At 39.1% G+C, this 17,250-nt stretch overlaps 1 long non-coding RNA gene across 1 annotated transcript; it reads left to right on the top strand.

Annotated features, from left to right (window-relative positions):
• The first annotated feature begins 13,406 nt into the window (after positions 1-13,406).
• On the top strand, positions 13,407-16,773 carry LOC134293830 (uncharacterized). Its single transcript, XR_010000799.1, has 2 exons — positions 13,407-13,561; positions 13,866-16,773. It is a non-coding gene; the product is annotated as an uncharacterized LOC134293830 (long non-coding RNA).
• Positions 16,774-17,250: the final 477 nt, after the last annotated feature.

The following is a 17,250-nucleotide window of genomic DNA, read 5'->3' as shown; positions in this document are numbered from 1 at the left end:
CCTTAATAATTAATAATTAGTATAATAATAATTAAAATACCATTATAAACAAGCAAAGCTTTGGAAGGCGCGCTCCAGGTGAGGGAGGAGGTGGGAGCCGCTGCTGCTGTGGGGGCCGGATAAATGGCTTCGATGGGCCGCATGTGGCCCCTGGGCCTTAGTTTGGGGACCCCTGCTGTAAGCTTAAACATTTTAAAGCTCTGTTGAGATCAGCTTATGTCAAAGGGTGCCTGTAAACATCAGAATTAATGCAATTTGATGCAACTTTAACCGCCAGGGCCAGGTATGTAGCTGGGGGGGGGGGGGCTTGAAAGGCTTCAGCCCCCTCCGAAATTCTCAGTGTGGTCTGCGAGAAGGCCTTACTGGTATTATTTAAACTGTTATGTTTATTCATATCATGATCTGATCACCATGCTCAATATATCCCATATGCATGGGTGTATTTGGATAATGATACAAAAGATTTGCTAGGGTAGATCCTCTCTCACTCAGCCCCCCCCCCCTCCCCGAATCAAAATCCTGGTTATGGGCTTGGCCAGGCGCAATGCTATTGAACTTGGGAGTTTTAGAAGCTCCTTAGCCTTCTCTGCCAAAGGGTTCTGGTGTCTTAACAAACTACACACCACAGAATTTCATAGCATTGAGTTAAAATGGCACCAAACTGCATTAATTCTAGTGTAGATGAATTCTGAGTTTGCTAAAGAATTGGAGCCTAGTCATCTGCATCCATACAAATCTATGAGTATGTAGATCTAGGGAGTATAATGGAAAAAAAATTCCCAGGGCAGAGGAGACAAATATAGAATTTGGGAAGAGGCCACTATAAAATTAAATTTTGTTTTCATAGGTTTTCATGTCAATAACACTCATTTATTGCATTGTAGAAAAAAATATTGTGAAGCTTTTTTTTAAAAAAAAAAGAGTTAATTTATCTATTTATCATCTGTATATCTCTATATGATTAATTTATATTCAAACTTCCTCCTGAGATGGGATTCAAGATATGTTAGCATAACTTTTTAAAAAAGTAAGCAAAAACATCAATTTACAAATGTTTAAAAAAATATATTGTTTTTAAGAACATGATGGAAAACAGTAAATACGTTTTAAAATGTTCAAAAGATTTCATTAAGTTGGACAATTTAAGACATAATATTTTCCATATTTAAAAAAGTTTTGAAAACTAAATAGCATTGACTAGGATTCAAATACATGTTGTGCAACCTATCCTTCTATAAGGATTCAAACTGTTAATAAAGCAAAAGGCACTGTGACTGCAGAAAAAAACTTTCCTCATGAAATTCCTTCTCATATATTACTTTTAAAAGCCAAGATTTACTTCTATCTGATGAAACAACAACTGCCTTGATGAGTTTTCATATATAGCTGCAAATACACCAAAAGTGATTCATACAGTGTACCAAGCATACATGAGCTTAAAGCCTTCCTCGGGTGTGTGCAGCATTTTAGCAAGTTTGCGAAGTATTACTATTGAGTTTTTGCAGGATCCTATTGTATTATTTTCTTTAGATGCCTAAAATGTAATTCAGCTGCAATGCTGGAAGTTTTGGAACTGGAGGAAAATTTCACTACGGGAAAAGTTCTTATTTTGGGGATTCAGTGTCATCAATTGTCCCCTTGTTACTACACCCTGTGGGTAGATCCCAATGACAGTGATATGCTGACTCAGGCCCCCTCTGCCATATAATCCAGATTATCAAATCAGATGATCCACATTATCTGCTTTGAACTGGATTATATGAGTCTACACTGCCATATAATCCAGTTCAAAGCAGATAATCTGGATTTTATATCACAGTATAGAAGGTGCCACAGAAATGAGTCTGGAGACCAGGGTTCAAATCCTTGCTTGGCTATGAATACACACTGGGTGGCCTTAGGCAAGTTATATATTCTTAGGCTGGATCTACACTGCCATATAATCCAGTTTCTGAATCCAGATTATCTGCTTTGAATTGGATTGTATGAGACCACACTGCCATATAATCTAGTTCAGATCATCTGGATTCAGAAACTGGATTATATGACAGTGTAGATGGGGCTCAGACCCACAGAACTCAGGATTAAGATCATGTTAGCTTTGCCACAAATTGAAAATAACTTGAAGGCAGACAACAACAAATTTATAGGAAGAATTGCATCCCCGAGAACAGAGTGGGGAAAGTGAGAAACAGAAGCAGGGAGATTTTGGAATAAAGTTAGATGGAAAAGAGGGTTGTAAAAAAGTAAATGAAAAAGTGGGAGAACAATCTTGTCCATAATCCATGTGTGTGCGTATGTGTGTGCATGAACAGAGTTGTTGTAGATCCAGGACTTGCCAAAGCATGAGGAGAGATGACACAATCTGCCACCCCCTCAGGCTTCCCTATTCCTTTTAAGTTTTGCTAGAACGTAAGGGAATTCTCCCAACAAAAAAAAATATTGTTGCAAGTTTTTCCAGCCATAATGCAAAATATTGTAGTGTGGCTTGAACATGAATTTGAAACTCATTAATTTATCAACAGCCTAGACCTTAATAATGATGGAAATGGCTTGAATTAGTTAATTTATATGGATTGGCTCCCCTTTTCTGGACTCCCTTTTAGTGTGTGGCTATAAAGGCCATCTCATGATGTGCACATGCACATAAAAATATATGGTTGGTTATACAATTATATAAGAGAAATCCCATAAGTACAGTTGTGGAATTTGTTTCCAAACAGTACCAAATCCATCTAAACAAATTTTACAGGAATTGGAAAAAAAATGTGCTGAGGATATGCCTTCTTTTTTATAAAATGCAAATTTTCAAGGAAGGGGGATTAGCTAAGAAGCTCCGGGCCTGCCTGCGTGTTGCATGCCACACAAACACTCTCCTTGGAAAGAGAGGAGAGTTTCTTGTCCATTATTATTTGTAATATTATGATGTTTGTTTATATCCCGCTTTTTCTCTCCATATGGAGACTCAAAGCGGCTCACAACTAAAGCATAGCAGTACAATTTAAAATATACAAATATATAAGTATTAAAACAATATTGAACATAATCTGTGTGAACTTTCACTGCTTCACTTTGGCAACTGGCTTTTCATTTTTAACGCCCCATGGGAAATTCACATTTCCTTTTAAAAGCCTATTTGTGAGCAATTTCCCTAGTTTTATGTTGTTTTCATTAATATAAACTTGTCTGTGTACATTTCAGGTTTTTTTTTTTTTTTTTCATGAGAGAACAATCAATCAAAGCGAAAGAAAAAAAGAAAGAAAGAAAGAAAGAAAGAAAGAAAGAAAGAAAGAAAGAAAGAAAGAAAGAAAAAAAGAGAGAAGGATGTAAAATCCGCCTTGAGTCCCCTATGGGTGAGAAGTGCGGGATATAAGTATTGTAATAAAATAAAACTATCTTGGGTTCATTTTTGAATGATGAACTGAGTTCCCATAATATTAAATGCAGATGGATGGAGCTATATAATGATGGTGATGGGCACACTGGGTGCCGTGCCAAAAAATCTCAGCCGGCATTTGGAAACAATAGACATTGACAAAATTACGATCTGCCAACTGCAAAAGGCCACCCTGCTGGGATCTGCGCGCATCATCCAAAAATACATCACACAGTCCTAGACACTTGGGAAGTGTTCGAATTGTGATTTTGTGATACGAAATCCAGCATATCTATCTTGTTTGCTGTGTCATAAAATAATAATAATAATAATAATAATAATAATAATAATTCTTTCTCACATACATTGGCTGAGGCTTAGTGATTATTATGAGGAAAAAGTGTAAAATGCTAATTGTTTTGGAACAATAGTTGACATTATCTTAAGTTATGAATGAGGTTCACAATAACAAGCTTGAATCCTATCTCAAAGTCATGCAGTCTCTAGACTGCCTGAAAAACTGTTTCTGTCTCTTTGTGTATGTGTGTGAGAGAGTGAATGAGTGAGTGTGAAAGACAGACATACTGATTTTTACATCCATTGCCATAGGAACCAATGAGCAGCCTCTGCTTTTCAATGACACAGTCCTGCGAACATGATGCTCTCCTTACAATGCAGTGGTTGTACATGTCAAGTGGAACTATGGTTGATACAACAGCACTTTACAACCCAGGCAACTTTGTTTTCACATTGGAGGGTTTTTAATGAATAAATGAGCATTTACATTATTTTATCAAACTTATTTCTTTGAATTATAGGCAAAAAATAAAGATGCACAGAGTACCCTATATCTCTTTCTCCCTTTTTTCCCATTTTAGGAGCAACTAGAGAAACTGCAAGTCGCTTCTGGTGTGAGAGAATTGACCATTTCCAAGGACGTTGCTCAGGGGACGCCCAGATGTTTTGATGTTTTTACCATCCTTGTGGGAGGCTTCTCTTATATCCCCAGATGGAGATGGAGCTGATAGAGGGAGCTCATCGGCACTCTCCCTGGGTTGGATTCGAACCGGCAACTTTCAAGTCAGCAACCCAACTTTTAAGTCATCAGTCCTGCCGGCACAAGGGTTTAATGGGGGCGCCACCGGCTTTCTCTCTCACAATATTAGTTTTAAAAATCTTCCCATCCAATAATGAAGTAATGTGCAAAGTGTGATAAGTTCACGTCCAAAGTAAAAATGAAATTCCCAGCCATCTACACTGGCCAAATTCAAGAGCTACTGCTATATACAGCTTGGATTGGTGACATGTCATACGTATTCTGACATGTTACTATTAAATATGTCTTTCTATTAGAGCCCCGGTGGCGAAATGTGTTAAAGCACTGAGCTGCTGAACTTGCAGACTGAAAGGTCCCAGGTTCAAATTTCGGGAGCGGAGTGAGCGCCCGCTGTTAGCTCCAGCTTCTGCCAACCAAGCAGTTCGAAAACATGCCAATGTGAGTAGATCAATAGGTACCGCTCTGGCGGGAAGATAACGGCGCTCCATGCAGTCATGCTGGCCACATGACCTTGGAGGTGTCTACAGACAACGCCGGCTCTTCGGCTTAGAAATGGAGATGAGCACCAACCCCCAGAGTCAGACATGACTGGACTTAACGTCAGGGGAAACCTTTACATTTTATTAGAGAAATAAAGACCTTTATTAGATTTTACTTTAGCATCACAGACATGGTTGTATGCACAGGGCATCAAAAGATTTTGCGGAACCAAATATTCAAAGCCTTCTGCCTATTAGCTTTGCTTTTTCTCACATTCGTCTTCTTCTGAACTCAAATTCTTTCAAAATTTCCGAAGATATGGGTGGGTTTGAAATTATTTTTAAAAGATGGATTTCTTTAAAACACAGCAAAATGATTTGAAATAAGGACCAATTAAATTTGGGAGGAAGTGATGCAGAGTGCGTGACCAAAAAAGATTTACAAAATATTGCTTTAGAAAAACCCAAACTAAAGAAACCCTCTTTATACATATCTTGCAACAGCAAACATGCAACTAGAGATTAAAGGATTTTTCCTCCCCTTCCATTCTGTTCCGTTATTTCTCTGGTTTGTTCTGCCATATGTTCCCTCTCCCTTGGATTCTAATTTAACTAGGTTAATTTCTAATATCAATTCCATGTACACTTTTCTATAGCTTTTGGACCCTTCACTTCATTTGCATCACCTCCATTTGCATTGCCTTTGTTTGCATCGCCCTCCTCCAAGTATACAGATGCCTGAATAAAACCATATAGTAAAATACTCTTGATGAGACCTTATGTGTGTCTGTATGAGAATCCCTTTTTACATTATACAAGAAGACACTAAAGTAAAACATTTTTAATCCCCACATCTCACAGGTTACATTTTCTGTTTTCCGGGGATTTATCAGGGTTTGTGTCTGCTTTGCTACTATAGTGAGAATATGGAAATAGTATGTCTAATGAATCAAGGAGAAATTAAACTTGTGCAATTCCAACAGTCAGTATAGAGTTTTGAACTAAAATAACAAAACAGTGAAGAATTCAGCGTGTCTGTTAAACTCCAAAAACAAGAGATGGTGAATTTGTAAAGCTACAAGGCTAGGTATAATTTGGATGTGGAAATCTTTGGAAGCATCCTTAATGAACTATAGTCAGAAGAAACAAGAGTGTAAATGCTTTAAATCAGTAGCATTTTAAAAAGTATTTTCCTACATACTTTTAGGAAACAGAACAATGGAACTCATTCTATTGTGTACGTTGATCTTCCCCTTTATTATAGTTTCCAGATACAATAATAACAATGACAACAACAATAACAATAACTTTATTTCTATACTTGATCTTAGCCAAAAGGTGGATTACAGAATTGTTAAAAGACATCAACATTGTAAAAATATCACAAATACACATATTAAAATGTAGTTCTATAAAAATACGTATTAAAACATATTTCTATAAAATACATATTAAAATACACAAAACAGAGATTAAACAAAAGACACTCATTTAAAATTGATGTTTAAAAACTGGCTGGGTAGGCCTTTCTGAAGAGATAAGTCTTCAAATGGTTTTAAAATTCTGACAGCTCATTTAGCTGTCGGAGCTCTTCTGGCAGGTCATTCCACAGTCTTGGGGTGGCCGAAGAAAAAGTCCTTTGGATGATGGTTGCCGGTCGGGTTCTGGCACGCTGGAATAACTGCCCCCCCCCCCGAGGACCTCAGTGTGTGGGGCGGATGTACAGGAGAAGGCGATCCTGTAGGTAACCTGGACCCAAACCATGTAGGACCTTAAAAATAAAAACCCACACCTTGTACTTTGCCCGGAAACGAATTGGCAGCCAGTGGAGTGACTTTAAAAGGTACCTATTGATCTACTCACATTTGCATGTTTTTGAACTGCTAGGTTGGCAGGAGCTGGGGCTAACAGCAGACGCTCATTCCGCTCCCAGGATTTGAACCTGGCACCTTTCGGTCTGCAAGTTCAGCAGCTCAGTGTTTTAACACACTTCGCCATCGGGGCTCCCGGAGTGACTTTAGGATAGGTGTAATATGCTTACTCCTATTGTAGTCACCCTTAAAGCAAGCCAAGGAAATCATTGGGACTCCTGTTAATTGTGGCTATTTTAATTGTGATTTCAATGGGTTTATATGAGATGTGCATTAAAAAAATTACTGGGAAAGGAAAGAAATGCTTGTTTTGTATGGTAAAAGGTGAGAGATCTGACCGTGTTTCCAATCTTTTGGAACAGATTTTCCAAACAGCATAGCATTTTAGGTAAAAAAATTATTGGGAACAAGATTGCCTATTGACTTATGGCGATGCCATGAATTTCATAGGTTCTTCTTAGGCAAGGAAAACTCAGAGTAGTAATGGTATTCATTGGGAAACACTGCTCTTTAGTGATGGACTGCATTCTGCACATGTTTGGAAAACAGTCTCTTTTTCCTTCAAACAGACATTCAACCCTAATACTGAATGGAGAGTCCCAGGTTTAAGGCACAAACTACCTGATGTGTAGCTACAGACAACAGATGCAGCAAAGAAGGCAAGGGCCACATGGCTTGAGTCTAATATAACAACAACAACAACAACAACAACACTTTATTTATAACCCACCCTCTCTCCCCAAGGGGACTCAGGGTGGTTTCCAAAGAATAACAAAAATGGCAAACATTCAATGCCTAAAATAAACAAACATGAAATAAAATAAACTCAATATAACTTAGAAAACTAATCAAAAATTAACCAAGGATAAACTAAATAAACATAATATAACACAAGAAGTCATACCAATTAAAACACAATACATTCAAAGCCTAAAATAAAGGTAAAGGTAAAGGTTTCCCCTGACATTAAGTCCAGTCATGTCTGACTCTGGGGGTTGGTGCTCATCTCCATTTCTAAGCCGAAGAGCCGGCGTTGTCGTAGACACCTCCAAGGTCATGTGGCCGGCATGACTGCATGGAGCGCCGTTACCTTCCCACCGGAGCAGTACCTATTGATCTACTCACATTGGCATGTTTTTAAACTGCTAGGTTGGCAGAAGCTGGAGCTAACAGCAGGTGCTCACTCCACTCCCGGGATTTGAACCTGGGACCTTTCAGTCTGCAAGTTCAGCAGCTCAGTGCTTTAACACACTTCACCACCGGGGCTCCAAGCCTAAAATAGTTTATCATATATATTACATCAGCAGGCTGAGGTTGGTATCCAATATCAAGGCAAAGATGTGTGTAAGGTGTATTAATCCTTTTCCTCTCTGTAAGCTACAGTCCTTGGTTAATTTTTGATTAGTTTTCTAGGTTATATTGAGTTTATTTTATTTCATGTTTGTTTATTTTAGGCATTGAATGTTTGCCATTTTTGTACGCAGAGATGCAGTTTTTCAAATCATCTGGGTCTGAACCATTTAGGGCTTTATAACTAGCTGTGCCCGGCCATGCGTTGCTGTGGCTAGGACTTAATTTTTCTTTTCTTTTTGTTGTTTGAACGTAGAGGCATGGATGAGAGGTTGTGCTGTCAATTTTCGAGGTTGTGGGGCGTTTAGTTTAGTTGTTTTGTCCGGTGCCGTGATTCCATTACCCTTTTATATATGTAGATAACCAGCACTTTGCATTTAGCCCAGAAGCGGACCGGCAGTCAGTGGAGCTGCCGTAACATGGGAGTGATTCTCTCCTTGTATGGTGCTCCAGTTAGTAACCTGGCTGCTGATCTCTAAACTAGTTGCAGCTTCTGAATTATCTTCAAAAGCATAGCCTGCCTTTCAAAGTTTGGACAAATGAAGCGATGGAGCTACAACCGCCTTGATCTACCAACTATGAACTACCCACTACTTTAGGGCTGATACTGGGAAGCTAACCATGAAAAGATGCCTACAGTGGCTGTAATTAATTGAACAAGCTAATATTACTGTATGTTTAACACATCACTACATTTGCATATTGCTGCACACATTACATTAATTGGATGGATATCAACTGAAGGCATTTTTCAACAAGTCATTTATGTTGCTATACTTCTGCTCCCTCCATAGTCATCTAAATAATGTGTATAGTTGGCTGGCTCGGCACCCTTCCTCTCTTAAAAAAAAGAAGACATTATTTGGAACTGAACTTGTACAACTTGCAACAGTACTTTACATCTCTCCCCCTCTCTTTCTCTTTCTTTTTGTCTCTCTCTCTTCCACCCTCCCAAACAGAAGATTAGCATAAAAATGTGCTATCCTAACCAAGCAGTCTGTTAACTGATAAGCTATCAAAAAAAATCATCTGTTATTTTTATAGCTCAAAGGCAGATGCCATTTCGAGAACTAGAGTTGATTGAGTAAGGATTTTAGTGCTACAAAGATTTATCATTGCAAATTTGAGGTACCTTAACACAGCTTTGTTCGCATTTTGAACTATTATCCCAAGAGCAATCAAGCCTTAGGATTTCGTGAGCCCTAGTTTTTATCCGAAACAAAATCATTTCATGTCATATCATAAAGAATTTCAGTTTGCTTTCTCGCGTATGCTTTGGAAATTTTATATGCATTAAAGCAAGGAGACTGGTGTAATTACTCAACAAAATGCTCATGTCAAAGCTTCTTAATCTAGTATTTCTGTAGGGGCCCATTCTTGCAGTGGTATGTTTTTATGGGGCCCCCCAGAAAAGAAAGGCTTAATCAGCTTAATTGCAAGAGGTCTCATTTCATTGATCGTTATAACTATATCTCCTCCAATTTTCATCTGGTGAATATCCTGGGACCCTTCATTGTACATTCCGATGCTTACAATGGAGACACTCTATTCAAAAGGAGGAGGGAAGAGTGACTGTTGGCACAATCCAAAGTTAAGCATCAATTCAAATGTATATGTTGGTGAGAATTCAGCATAGATTTCCTTATAGCTCACTGAACTTAACTGGACTTCATTGTTTGCCTGGACTATATATGTGATATTATTGCATAAATATCAACCATTCCAGTATACAGTGTTTCCTCACTACTTTGCAGTTCACTTTTCATGGATTCGCTGTTTTGCGGTTTTTCAATAAACTCTAAAATACTATTATAAATCAGAAAAAAATACAATTTACAGCCTAAAGAAGGGAGGAAGGAGAAGCCAAAGGGAGAGAAAAGGAGCCCAAGTGGCAACGGGAGGAGAAGGAGGCAATTTATCAACACACGATTGGTTGATAAAGACTTAAAATAGTGTATAACTACTAAAATAATGTACAAATATTAAATTATACATAGTGTCCCTACTTCGTGGATTTTCACTTATTGCGGGTGGTCCTGGAACCTAACCCCAGCAATAAGTGAGGGAACACTGTAGTTGTCTTATCACTGACAGCAGATACATATTACATTGGGCATATTCAATACCACACCTCTTGTCAGTTGTTCAATTGCACCAACTCTCCAACCCATTGTTCTGTGATTGTCTTTTTACACACCATTGTACCCCAACTTTCCTGCAAGACTGCTGGTTCTTGATTTTTTAGGTCAGTTGTGAAATTTCAGCAATAAAAAGGCAAATATAAATATAATATAAAAAATAGTAAGTTTCAGAATATTGCTGACAGCATGTAAGCAGGAGGAACCCATCACACCAAAAATGTGATGAGAATATTGTAAGATTAGGGGCTTTTGACTTGTTAACAGCTAGAGATTGGATAATCAAGGGGAGGAGGCAGACTGGCAGTGGGTTGCACAGAACTCCCTTGCCAGTTTGTCTGCCTTGTGCAATAAAATTCTTGAACTACTGGCATTTCTAAAAATGGCCACATCTACAGAGCCTCTTGAATACATATTCTAAGATTTGAAATTTTCTCAAAGTAATTATATCCATGCAGTGTTGCAAGCTAGGTATTTGAAAACCTGCAAAATTCACTTTCCACCTCATCAGGCGGGCAAAATTGCCCATCCTATAACACTTCGACCTCACTTGTCACACAGAGCCTGCCAGATCCCATCACATTAATTCAATCTACTTCCTTTGGGCTCTGTGCCTCAAGTGAAGTCAAAGTGTCATAGGAGGCAGCGCTGGTAACACAGGAGGCTTCCAGTGTTGTATAGGAAACAACAGGGAGAAGCCAGGTGATGATGCTTCCCCCCGTGGAATGATGGGTTCCCTCTGCACCCCACCAGGCCCCACCAGTTTTACCACGATTCATGGTGACTCCCTCCCTCCTCAATGTGATGAGGTCCCTTGGTTGCATTTCTCAGAATTCCATAGATGTTCTAACCCCATCTCAGTTCCATACTACATGACACTATTGTTTTCTTCTCACATGGAAATGCAGTTGTGCAATTATGTGCATATATTTTTCAACATTTTTCTATGAAGTTTTTAATGTTTTCCTCATTGATTAAAGCATATCTGTGTGCATTTCTGAAATACACATTTTGCAAATCTATGTGTGTGGGGGGGTTTGTTGAGATGGGTGTGTGTTTGTTTTATCTTTTTCAGAAATCCATCATAAACTGTAAAATTGTATGGATTTTCTGGGCAATGTGTGTTCCTTTTCACTGTCAATCAAAGAAGGTACAAAACTGAAATGTACATATATACCAAAATGTGAATGTGCTAATTCCTCTTCCATTCTGATTAAAAGTAGACCTCCAGCAAGTCCCCCCCCCCCCCCGTAGAAATGCCCATATTTAGCAAATGTCTCCAGACTGCCATGCAAATTGCTTACATGGAAAGAGTGCAGGTTGTTGATACCAACCATGTACCACCCTCAGAGCATTGCTGATTCCTTTATTTAAAGGGACTCTAGAATTCACCATTGCTGCAAAATACTCTGATGGCATTTATGACCTCAAAGTGCTCTTTTCATCAACGCCATCTAATTTGTCAGCTGTGCCCACCTTGTCATGCCCTCTGGATTAGAGTACTACTATACGTTCTGCAAGGAGCCCCAGTGGTGAAGTATGTTAAAGCACTGAGCTGCTGAACTTGCAGACCGAAAGGTCCCAGGTTCAAATCCCGGGAGCGGAGTGAGCGCCCAATGTTGCTCCAGCTTCTGCCAACCTAGCAGTTCGAAAACATGCCAATGTGAGTAGATCAATAGGTACCACTCCGGAGAGAAGGTAACGGCACTCCATGCAGTCATGCCGGCCACATGACCTTGGAGGTGTCTATGGACAATGCCGGCTCTTCGGCTTAGAAATGGAGATGAGCACCAACCCCCAGAGTCAGACATGACTGGACTTAATGTCAGGGGAAACCCTTACCTTTTTTATACATTCAGCAAGCGGCTGACTTGGAGATGACCTAAGCACTTCTCAGCTAGGAGACACTACTACCTGCATGTGAATATGCTTGAGACACTGAGAATATGTACTGCCAGCTCTGAAACATCTGCACTGCTGCTCACCAGATGATTTCTGAGCCTGGCTTTGAAAAGTCTGCTTCTTTTGAAAATATTTAAAGCCATACTTAGCTTGGGTCTGTCTATCTTGTTAAACAATCTCTCTCATAAAAACTCATTAGTTCTTTAAGATCTGTGCTGCAGTGAACAATTATTTTCCATTCAGAGCAGATACTTTGGCTTATGGCTCCAAAGTCTAGAACAGTGGTTCTCAAACTGGGGTCCCCAGATGTTTTTAGCTGTCAACTCCCAGAAATCCTAACATCTGGTAAACTGGCTGGGATTTCTGGGAGTTGTAGGCCAAAAACATCTGGGAACCCCAGGTTGAGAACCACTGGTCTAGAATGAACACCAAAACATCCATACATATAAGAAGTCTGAATGTGTCCCTCTTTTCAGAAACAAGCATAGAACCCACCAACTCTGTATGTCTTTAGTTTATCCAGATTGTTTTCTCATTCACATCTACTCTAATTGAGGTAGGAGATGATTTGAACCGATAAATGCACAGAGAGATGGAATACATAGGGAAGGAAATCACACATGGTTTGCTTGACACAAATAGTAAGCGAAAAGAAATCACCATTTAAAAAAAGCTAGAAGAAGATGAAGAAATAAAAATTAGTGGAACTTTTAATTGATTTATTTTAGCATGAGCTTTTGTGGATCACAATCCACTTCCCCAGATGCATTGACGTTACCAGGTAGCTTGGGACATAGGAGGTCAACATTTCTTGACCTTTCTAACTAGTCATGCTCTTGTTACATTAACCTCTGACTTCAAGGCTCCTTAATGGCAATATTTTATGGACACTATAATTCTTCCCACTTGTCCTCACTATTCATTACCTTCTCCCACCATGTTGCCTCTGATAAATGTCTATTCTACAGATTTCACCCTTTAATTTTCAGCCTTACTGGCAGGGGCTACCCTAATCCATCCATCTCCATTTGTCAGATGAAAAAGGAACTCCAGAGATATAATTTAACCTAACAAATATGTAACAGAGCCCCATCAGTATTATACAAAGGTCTGACTTCCTATCAGAATCAAATGAGGGCCTTGTGAGATTGGAGAAGGATATAAACAAGAAATGTAAGCCTTTAATTGGCAAGGGAAATCAGATAAGCTCTCTTTAAATGCCACCATTGATACAGAAATTTGAACTCAAATTACCTCTGATTCAGTCACTTAACGAAATATAACAGGGGAAGAAGGGCTTAGTAAAGGTGCCCGACTCAGTTAATCACTGGAAATAGGAGAAAGAGTTGCAAGCTTATGAGAAATGACAAAAAAATAAATATATAGAGGTAAGTGAGAGCATTATTTATTTCCAATACATCCTTCTGTACAGAATGTGGAGTGTTTATTATACAGAGAGATGTCGGGCGAGATAGAGACCACATATTTATTCAGGGAACAGGAATAAATGGTTTAATATTGACAAACATACCTCTAGTCAGGGCTTTCTCAATGGTAATTCCCATGTTCAGGAGCTACCTGCTAAGGAAGGCAAGGTTGGAGGCTGTTACAGTAGTTTGAACAACACTCTTGATTATTGTATCATAAAGCTGTGCCGTTACTACGGTAGTTAAATTGTGCTTTTTTCCTTAGGTCAAGGGTTTCCTGAAGATGGGATTCCTCCAACATTTGGGGACCACGGATGGGATGCATATCCCTATCTGCACCACCTGGCATACAAGGGAGGAATTTCTAAACTGGAAGACTCATTTTCCATTTTTCATTAGGGGACGATTACTTAGCCTGGCTGTCCTCTTTCCAAACAACTGCAAGTTGACTGAAGCTGCCTTGCTGTACAATTCTGGGGAAGGGCAAAGAAACCACACCTGATCACCCAATAGTGCAGTGAAGTAAAATGAGATATTCACATGAAATATTACACACAAACAATAGCAATAGCTGAGATCATAAATGTATTATTTCAAATGTGAAAAGATCTTACTTCCTTATGACTTAACAGCAAAACACCACTGGAAGAGAAGGAAACTGTGCAATACGATCTGGCCAACGATAGGACTAATGTGGTGCAATTGTGGTACAACAGCATTACACGATATTCTTCTAAGTTTATTTATTTTTGGAGTAGAATGGTTGACTGTCTGGGTGGTAATATTTTGTTTTCATCTGTTTTATGGTTTTCAAATCTTCCTTTTTAACAATTTCAGCTATATTTTACAGAGCTTGGAACATTAGGTTTGTAAATTAATATGATAATGCGAACCATTAGAAACTGGAAAATTAATCTGCTACCATAAACACTAATGATCAAAATGGTTTAATGGGTTGAGTCGTTGATTAAAATATGAGTGTTGTGGCAGACCATGTTACAAATTACATATTACAAAACATGTCATGGAGTTTGTCACTATTGTACTTGGCAAAGTACGTTTTGTGACCAGTATTTTCAAAAAGACTCCTTTTGTCCTTTTAACATTGCCTTATTCCAACCTGAAATTTATCTCCATATGGACTACAAAGCCCATAATAGGATTGATCATTGTCTGGGAATGATGGGATGGGAATCCAACATGTTTGGGAACTAATAGGTTGGGGAAGACTTTTCAAAGAAGGGGATCTCATTTCCTCAATTATGTCTGATAGCCACATCTTTTCTTTCCATACATCCATTAAGATGTACAGTCAACTCATATTCAAATGCTTTGTTTCTTAATATCAATAATGAGTAATTTATTTATTTTAGGGCAGTGATCAAGAACAAGCGGATGGCTACAAAGCTGGGTCAATGAATTAAGAGTTAAGAATAATTAATGCAAAATACTTGAGAGTCACTGAACATACAGAAAACATTTTCCTTCACAAGTGAAATAATTGATTCTTTCTGCTTATCTATTCCTGAACAAGAACAGTGATCTTCAAACATCAACAGTATTTGAAAAATTGCATCTCCTTGTATAAACCAGCACAAGCACTTTGTTCTATGGAGGAGGTCCTGCTCTTGATCCCATCCTCGTCTCAAGTGCGGTTGGTGGGAACGAGAGAGGGTATTGTGGCTCACGGCCTATACTTCCTACAGAGATAGATTTGGAAACAGATTCTACTTCGGATTTAGGAGCCGTTCCGGACATGGAACGAGGCCCATTGCCCTTGCAGCTGCCTGAAATGGTGGTGCCAGAAGATCCACTAACTCCGATGTCTCCTCAAGGTTGGTTTTGCCAGATGGTGTTGACTTGGGCGAAGAGGGGTTGTTTAATCGGAAGGAATCTTTCATGAGAGATAGAAGCAGAAGGGAGGGTGTGAGAAGAAGTAAAAGGTTAGCTCTCAGATTTGATAATGACTAACTTTCCCATGTGAAGCTTTGTGCGTCATGCACTCCCATATTCTTGCAACCTTGGGATATCCTTAAAGGTGTCCTCCTTTGTGTTTCTCATTGTGATGTCAACTTTACTTTCCTCAGAAGCGGTTCCAGTATCCAGCTCCTAGCCTTGTTTCTTGCCTTGTTCCCCTGCCTGGTTTCCAGTTCCATCCAAGCCGCGCCGCGTCCCATGACTCTTGAGTAGGTCTTGTTTGTTTACCTTGCTTTCCTTTTTCCTGTCAAGACTTTCCATCCAAGCTGTGCCGCTTCCTGTGACTCTCGAGTAGACCTTGTTTGTTTACCTTGCTTTCCCTTTTCCTGTGGTGGGACTCTCCAAGTGGATTACAGTTTGCAGATTTGCAGCGTCTTATTCCTGCTTCTTGGTTTATGGACTAACTTCAATTCTTGGTGGAACTAACGAGTTTCACTTGTGGATTACAAATGGGACATTGTTGAACTTGTTTTGAACTGTTAAAGACTCTACATTAAGGACTATTTCTCATACTGACTTCGTACGCTAGCTGCTCATAGATATATACAGTAGAGTTTCACTTATCCAACATTCGCTTATCCAACGTTCTGGATTATCCAATGCATTTTTGTATTCAATCTTTTCAATACATCGTGATATTTTGGTGCTAAATTCATAAATACAGTGATTACTACATAGCATTACTTCATATTGAACTACTTTTTCTGTCAAATTTGTTGTATAACATGATGTTTTGGTGCTTAATTTGTAAAATCATAACTTAATTTGGTGTTTAATAGGCTTCTCCTTAATCTCTCCTTGTTATCCAACATATTCGCTTATCCAATGTTCTGCTGGCCCGTTTATGTTGGATAAGTGCGACTCTACTGTATATATATACCTTAATAAACTGCTTGTGTGTGATACTGGTTTCTATCTGGTTTTCAGGGTGCTCTTGTAGCCTTGGGGTGTAAGAGAGGGGCCTTCTCTGTGGCTGCCTCCCGCCTCTGGGACTCCCTCCCAAAAGAACTAAAATGGCCCCCTCTCTCCTCTCCTTTTAAAATGCTTCTAAAGACACATTTATGTAATCTCACTTATGGAGAGGAGGAGCAATAACACAACTGATACACACTCCCACCCTGACAACGGATATTTACTTCAACTTGCTGATATGCTATGTTATATTGTGCTTTTAATATATTGTTTATTAATTGGTATGACTTTTTGTGTCTATTATGTTGATTTAGTTTAACCCTTGTTTTCGATTGTTTATAGGTTATATTGAGTTTTCTTTATTTTATGTTTTTGCCTTGATCCTCTATTTGGTTTTTTTTGCATTGAATATTTGCCATTTATTATTTTTGCAAACCACCCTGAGTCCCCTCTGAGAGACAGGGCAGGTCATAAATAAAGTTGTTTATTATTATTTGAAACACAATAAGATGAGTCCACAGCAGACACTCTGCTGGCTGTTGAATTGGGTCACACGTCGGACACTTCCCAAGTGTCTAGGACTGTGTGATGTATCGGCAAATAATGCGTGCAGATCCCAGTAAGGTGGCCTTCTGCAGCTGGCAGATGGTAATTTTGTCAGCGCTGATTGTGTTTAAGTGCAGGCCAAGGCCTTTAGGCACTGCACCCAGTGTGCCGATCACCACTGGGACCACCTTGACTGGCTTGTGCCAGAGTCTTTG

This window comes from Anolis carolinensis, chromosome 1 (genome assembly GCF_035594765.1).
Source record: "Anolis carolinensis isolate JA03-04 chromosome 1, rAnoCar3.1.pri, whole genome shotgun sequence".
NCBI classification, from domain to species: domain Eukaryota; kingdom Metazoa; phylum Chordata; class Lepidosauria; order Squamata; family Dactyloidae; genus Anolis; species Anolis carolinensis.
Note: the sequence above shows the minus strand (reverse complement) of the source record. Positions and strands in the feature narration are given on the sequence as shown.